The following is a 6,114-nucleotide window of genomic DNA, read 5'->3' on the forward strand; positions in this document are numbered from 1 at the left end:
TTTTTGGTCTGTGGGAGGAAGCCGGAGTACCCGGAGAGAACCCACGCATGCACGGAGAGAACATGCAAACTCTACCAGTAATATTTGGGGTCACAAGTTTTTGCCATGGATATTTTATGGGTCAGAAGATAAAAAGTTTGGGAACCACTGCTGTATTCAGTTCAGCCCAAACTGTTTAGTCACTCAAAAAATGTATTTTCTTTAATGCACTTTTGTTTTGTKTTTTGTTCAAAGAAATAAATTGCCAGTTTGGATACAAAACGGCACAACTAATGAGACAAGCTGCATATGCAGATTTTATTGTTATTTTGCTTCAAAGTTTATCGTCCTAATTCTAACTATAAGTTTCTGYAATAAAAAGCACCACTGTACGCTCCACACACTGCAGCCCAGCACCGCCTGAAACACTGAAACAGCACTGTTGGAGCACAACCTTTTCATGCATTTATCATAAATAATACRAGCAAATCAAGAGGCAGCAACGCCCCAAGGCACTTCCCACACCTGTCAGGAAATAAGCTCCAAGACACMAACACGCTCATTAACTTGTCAGTTTTAGTACTTTTTGCTTGTGGTTACTGAGTCGTATCTGCAGAGATCTGTTTAAAAGGTTATATATTCAGAAAATGAAATACAGGTGTTGATCATTTTTGTTTCCAATTTTCAAATTGAATCATTCAGATATATTTCATCTGACTGAACAAATAGGCTTTAGAGAGAAAGAGATTTTTAAATCCGGAAGGAAATATGACCATTTAAGGCAAAGATGGGCAATTATTTTCCCCAAAAGGCCACGAGGAACTATTGCAGGGGTGTCACCCCTAAAAATGTTACCTGATCAGTTCTTTATGCGTCTTTTAAAAGCCAATTGACCAAATCAACTAACTGTGCATTACAAAACAAATAGCAATAAATAAAATTAGATAAACTGAGTTTTTTTTGTTTCAGAAGTCTGTGAGTGCTGAGTGCTGAATGACTGCTGAAATTTGCCTTAGGAAGCTAAACTAATTTGCTAAAAAATAAAAACTAGAACATTAGCTAAGAGGTAGAACATGAACTAAAAGAAGCAGAAAAACATCTCTAAGCTAAAATAATAATAATAATAAACCCAACTAAAACAAGTAAAAGAATCCAAGAACAGAACAAAATGCATTTAGTAGGTAAAAAAGGGAATTTTGCATGATATAACTGCTTTAAAAAAGTGGATTAGCAAACTTTGTTGAGGCTTTAGTTTATTACATGCACTATACTCTGAAGGAGGTCCTTCTGTCAGACAGSTTCTGTTATCAAATCTTCAATAAGTGCAACTATACCACTACCTTTAAGTGCTTATAGAGGATATACATTAYCCTGCAGCAGCATAGGGTGATGGATGAGTTTGGTAATGAGGTTAGGGTTCACTCRTCACTACTGAGTTATTAGGTTATACATATTATTTGTAAGTGTGTACTTCAGACTCCTTACTAACCCATAGATGGAGATGTTTGCACTGTGATCTCAGGACAAGAAGTGTTTTATGCCAGAGAAGTTTATATACATGAGCAAGAAGTGCTCATCTTCCAATGAGAGTTGTAGGTTTGATTCCAGCAATCTGCAGTATCCCTGGGCCCTCAGTGCCCAAGTATTGATTAAATTCTACAGATTCATTCAGGTTAACTTTAAAGCGATGTAGAGCGCTGGATGAATGGATGGGTAAATAMGAGCACAGATTTTGTTCTTAGTACTTTGAGCAGCCTTGTTGGCTAGAAATGGGCTATATAAGCACAACTCATTGACAATTTTTTAAATTAAATATTTATTTAATGTTATTTTTTGTATTTTTGCCATGATGTTATAGTTTTGACAGGTGAGATAAATGTAAACAAGCAAGCAATGACTTGCAAGTCTCATAAATCTGTTTTATTCACAATTAAAGTTAGTAATAAGCTTAAAGTAGTTTACTTAAACACTGCCAATACTTTTACTGTCAGTACTTTTCAAACACTTGTACTCTTTATTATTGTTATTATTATTATTATTATTGAATCAGTTATTTTGGTGATAAGCAAAAAATATCACTCACTGCTCATTTAAAAATGTAATCAACTAATGTCTAATTTTAAGCTGATTTCACTCAATTTACTATTATTTACTTAAAACAAAAAGCATAGGGAACTCTTGCTTTGATTCAGTTGTGTATTAGCAGTAAAAATGAAGCGACACTCTGCATTTATACCATCAGAACCATGAAGCTGCCCAGGTTTCGCTCGGTAACCCTGCTGTCCCGTGTTATTACCCAGCAGTATTTGGGGTGGCGCGCCTGTCGCCCGGCTGTTGCTCGTCGGAAGCCTCCGTACAGAGATGGCAGCAGAGCAGTAGCGGAGTACGGGGCCTACACGGCTACTGACCACCGTGACGCTACTGAACCGCAGCCCGGAGAGGAGCGCAACGCCCAACAAGGTAAAAACAACGGCGTTGTTCCTGTGGGAAGCTATTACGAACCAATCTCTGGCATTATTAAAGCACATAATTTAGGAATGTGTCCTCCACATTCAGCCCCTTTCCTTGACCAGCCACCCGCCACGGCGAACAATTAGCCGAGCAGCTAAGTAAGCTACTTAGCAAGCCGGCTAGCACTGCAGGCTTTTTGGACGAGTTTGTAGCGTTAGCTTGCTAGACCCATGTCCGCTTTCACGTCAAAGGGCTGCGTTTTCTTGCTTGTGCTAACAGTAACATAATCACCTGGCTAATTGTTAGATGTTTTTAACATAGCTGAAGATACATTCAGCTAGTATTAACATAGGATGTTCAAATAATATTAAAATAGCGATTTTTTTTAAATTCTGTAGTATGTTAGCTAGCTAGTTTATCGATAGGTAGCTAGCAGACTTGGCTTTCGTTGCAGATTATTGGCACTGCATTGCTGTTTGTTGCTATTGAAGTGTCTGATCGATATTATTTCAATGTGACAGGTGGTGTAAATACACCCTAGCTCAGAAATACGGTTTTAGAGCTGAATATTTAGGGTTTAAGCCTGCAAGGCAGCCTTAATATGGAGAAAGTCCAAAGTTAGCCAGTGTTTAACTAGATTAGAGTTGTGTTATGATCAGTGCTTTTATCTATCCTGGGTTTTTTTGTTGCTTGTCTAAAAGTGTTTTTCAAGTGGGATCTGTGCTTATGTTGATCGAACCTTTCACTAGCATCAACACGGATTCTCTTTCGACCTGCGAAAGTTTAAGTCATGCACGTCACGTAACTTAACACAGGTAAACACACACCTGACGTGTTGACTTTGTAAGGCATTCTCAAATCATTTGCAAAGCTTCTCCAACTAAGCTTTAAAACTGTAGTGTGGCAAACCTACGTGATGTCTGTAAAAATGAGACTTACTGCACATATGGTGTATAAGAAAATACTGCAAAGCAGAAAACAGATTGTTGGTTAACTCAAGCTCACTTGCACTTGCTAAGTCAGCAGATTAAAACCTCTGCTTCACTGCTTTTAGTTTTTACTTTGCCATGACAGTCTGTATTGTAAATCATCACACAGCACTGGATTTGAAGAAGTTCTTTTTGTTTTCTTTTGTTTTCTGCTGCTGTGTGTTTTAGGAATGTGAGTGTCTTCCTGTCTACAAGCTTTGAGCTGAGGTTTGGCTGCTCCAACTGTCACAAACTGTATATATTAATGTCTGACTGGAAAGAAGGAATCCACCTGAGCTGCAACCTTTGCTTGTTCACTCTGAAATGCACTTGTTTGCATTTTTTCCCCTCACACAGATCCTGAAAGAAAACAGCTTTAGAGGCAGATTTTGCACTTGAATGGTGGTGGGTGAAGACAAACTGACCWTGTGGTTAGTGCTTGGGCTTTGTGGGTTAATCAAAAATTACTTTAACCTATCTTACTGTTCTGGTCGGTATTTCACTGAGTTGCAAACAGGTGAAGTTGTCTCACTCAGCTGAGTGTTTGCAAATGCAGCCAAGCAGCCAGTGGTTGAAAACGACAACCAGTTTTTGTGTGCTCGGCTTGCAGAGTTTTTCTTTTATTCATGCACGCTATACTTTTTGCCCTTACTGTACCAACTAGGGGTGTAAGAAAATATCGATACACTGAAATATTGCGATATTTCATTTCCTGATACTGTATCGATATTCTAAAGCCCTGTATCGATTTTTTATTAAGTTTAAAATGTCAACTTTCCTGCCAGCCGTTCATTTTTATGTTGTAGTTCAGCCTCTGACCACTAGTTGGCAGCAGTGAGTCAGCCATTTGGCTCGGCTATTGTTAAGTGTTGGGTAACCATATTGTAAATTAATATAAAAAACTTGCAAAAATATATTTTCAAACTATTGTCAAATTTAGTCTAATAATTGAAAACATGGATGAAATGTGAAACAAATAAAATCAAATACATACAAAGCAGAACACAGTTAAATGTATCAAAAGTATGTCTATGTAATATTAAAATTTTCTGAGACAATGAATTTTGGTTCATTTTTTTCCCTGTAAGAGGTTTTTATTTAATAGAATTTTTGGACAAAAAAAATCGCAATATATCGCCTTGCTTACAGTATCGCAGTATATCGGGATATATCGTATCRTGACCCCTCTGTCATGATATGTATCGTATTGCCAAATTCTTGCCAATACACAGCCCTAGTACCAACCCCACCTGCTTTGCACCCACCTTGGATGTACAAATGAAGACAGACGGGTTTTGACCAATTTTATAAAATAGTTCATCATTTGTGTGATTTTTAGACCTGGATATTGGAGGCAGTGGCCGCAGATGTTTTCTGTCGAACAGAATTCCTGCACAGCTGTCAAAATGCAGCTCTAGCTATCTAAAGCCTGATTTATAATAAATGAGATATTAGACATTGTGTCTTGTTGATGCAGTTGCGTGACAATAATGGCATATTTTTCTCCTCTCTTCATATCATACTGACTGACTGGCTAGTAAATGAGCGTGAGGGAGTTTCTGCACCCATGACACGTAATATTAGTGTTTATTCGGATTTCAGAATAATACAGTGTTGCACTGCAATAACTAATCATTCTTATTATAAACTGTACACATTTATTATTTTATTTTATTTGATCTTTAATTATTTACTTTCAGAGGCTATTTTTTGTTACATATTTGTTCTTAGTGTAAAATGACCAAGATTACTTGCATTTTAATCTCAGTTGATAAATGGGTTAATTTTTTTAGTGATGGTCACATTAAGTAAAATGATGAATACATTTGAATAGTTTCAGATTTGTAAGTTTTAACATTAATGCAGAGACATCAGGGTGATATTCACAAGAGGGCAGACTACAGCAGGTGAGCTGGAGCCCAGAGCAGGAGGTGCACCAACAGGAAGCAAGAGACAAATTAAAATGATTGTCGACTCCTCTAAAATATTTGAACCTACAACCAATATAATATTTGTTGCAGCCCTAGTTTTGATGCCCTGACCTACATTAATGACCATACRTTTTAGATGTTATATGTGACCCATCACATTGAACAGAGGATGAAGTCATAAGTCGTGTAGGGGGACAACTATAGTGCTTTGGTAGAAAAATCACAAATAATATAATATCAAAGTTAATAGATCAAAATATAATGAATAAATACCTTTTGTATATGGTTCTATTAAAGGACATTTTTTAAATATATTTTTAAATAATGTTTTGAAGCACTTCTCTGAGCAGTACTAAAAACTAACAATAATTTTGAGCAGAAAAGCTCTATATTTTTACTAGGGGTTTCATTCACTTTTGGGGATTGATGATTGCCCGATACTTACATGAGAAGTGATCTTATCTACCTCCAGAAAGGTCTGAAAATCAGCCACTGTCCCCTTTTGCTCTGCGGTGAGAGATGGCTGTTGTCCAGTTAAAACAAGTTTGTAATGTTTCAAGGTTGTTGTTCAATGTTCTTCAATAAAATATTATTGGAACTTTGAAGGCGTATTGTGACGTTATAACATCTGACTTTTATTAAAAAAAAATCAGTATATTCTAAAATTGGAATCGGCAGGTAAGTACGTAAGTAAAGTTTTAATTTATAAAGCGCCTTTCACAGAAATATATTCACAAGGTGCTGTACAGGTCAGGTCAGGCCGATAGGTGATAGGCCAAAAAAAC

The 6,114-nt window shown here is 36.9% G+C and overlaps 1 protein-coding gene across 3 annotated transcripts in view; it reads left to right on the forward strand.

Annotated features, from left to right (window-relative positions):
• Positions 1-2,287: 2,287 nt before the first annotated feature.
• Positions 2,288-6,114, forward strand: part of LOC106533496 (NEDD4-like E3 ubiquitin-protein ligase WWP1) — a 37,217-nt gene continuing 33,390 nt past the window's right edge. For 2 of the 3 annotated variants that reach the window (XM_014029827.1, XM_014029828.1), the window contains exon 1: positions 2,289-2,439. The gene's annotated coding sequence lies outside the window, so the exon portion shown is untranslated. Of the gene's footprint in view, positions 2,440-6,114 lie in introns of all 3 variants that reach the window. The other variant, XM_014029829.1, reaches the window with a different exon arrangement.

Source organism: Austrofundulus limnaeus, unplaced genomic scaffold (genome assembly GCF_001266775.1).
Source record: "Austrofundulus limnaeus strain Quisiro unplaced genomic scaffold, Austrofundulus_limnaeus-1.0 Scaffold957, whole genome shotgun sequence".
NCBI lineage: Eukaryota > Metazoa > Chordata > Actinopteri > Cyprinodontiformes > Rivulidae > Austrofundulus > Austrofundulus limnaeus.